Source organism: Salmo trutta, chromosome 22 (assembly GCF_901001165.1).
Source record: "Salmo trutta chromosome 22, fSalTru1.1, whole genome shotgun sequence".
NCBI lineage: Eukaryota > Metazoa > Chordata > Actinopteri > Salmoniformes > Salmonidae > Salmo > Salmo trutta.
The window spans coordinates 44970796-44972107 of record NC_042978.1 but is presented as its reverse complement, the minus strand read 5'-3'; the positions used below and the strand labels follow the sequence as shown (position 1 = coordinate 44972107).

General features: G+C 37.3%; 1 non-coding gene across 1 annotated transcript; it reads left to right on the top strand.

Annotated features, from left to right (window-relative positions):
* The first annotated feature begins 976 nt into the window (after positions 1–976).
* Positions 977–1051, top strand: trnaa-cgc (transfer RNA alanine (anticodon CGC)). Its single transcript has one exon. It is a non-coding gene; the product is annotated as a tRNA-Ala (tRNA).
* Positions 1052–1312: the final 261 nt, after the last annotated feature.

The following is a 1312-nucleotide window of genomic DNA, read 5'->3' as shown; positions in this document are numbered from 1 at the left end:
GCACTCAAACAGTCTTCACAGCAAATCAAATCAAATTGTATTTGTCACATGCGCCGAATACAACAGGTGTAGTCGACCTTACAGTGAAATGCTTACCTACAAGCCCTTAACCAACAATGTAGATTAAAAAAATAAAGTGTTAAAGTATTTACGAAAATAAACTGGAGTAAAAAATCTATAAATCACATTTTAAACAACAACAAATAATTAAGGAGCAACAATAAAAACAGTAGCAAGGCTATATACAGGGGGTACCAGTACAGAGTCAATGTGGAGGCTATATACAGGGGGTACCGGTACAGAGTCAATGTGGAGGCTATATACAGGGGGTACCAGTACAGAGTCAATGTGGAGGCTATATACAGGGGGTACCGGTACAGAGTCAATGTGGAGGCTATATACAGGGGGTACCGGTACAGAGTCAATGTGGAGGCTATATACAGGGGGTACCAGTACAGAGTCAATGTGGAGGCTATATACAGGGGGTACCGGTACAGAGTCAATGTGGAGGCTATTTACATTTTAGTCATTTAGCAGATGCTCTTATCCAGAGCGACTTACAGTAGTGAATACATTTCATACAGTTAACATCATTCAGTGGAAATGTATGAGACTGAAAAGAAAGCATTTTATTAAATATTTTGCTTCTTCTTTCAAAATATAATTTGGTGAATCATTTGTAACGAGTTTCTGTAAATCATTTTTTGGCAGCATTACTATGTCGAAGAGTCAAGACAAATGTTGTGCATTTTTCAAAATGTTCCATCCAATTCGCTTTATTTTTGTAATAAATTACACTGGATTGTTATTGAATAAGTACCTCAAATTCTTTTAGTTTTTCCTCTAAACTATTTTGTGCCTCTATAGTACAGTTTCCATGACCATCTACCTGCTCTGTTACTTCCTCTATTTCCTTTATTAGTCTAATCTCTTTTGACCTAAACTGCTTTATTAATGATGAGTATTGTATTGACTGGCCTCCCTGTAGCTCAGTTGGTAGAGCATGGTGTTCGCAACGCCAGGGTTGTGGGTTCGATTCCCACGGGGGGCCAGTATGGGCCAGTACGGGGAAAAAAAATAATACAAAAAAAAAATGTATGAAATCAATTGAAATGTATGCATTCACTACTGTAAGTTGCTCTGGATAAGAGTGTCTGCTAAATGACTATAAGTACATTTCAGGGTGTCCCATAAAATAAGGGGATCTGCTGTACCTACATTGTGCAAAAAAAACAAGTAGTTAAGAACAAATTGTCATCCAATAGGCTTTGATTAAATTTTCAATATCCCCATCCACGTGGAAATTCTGTAA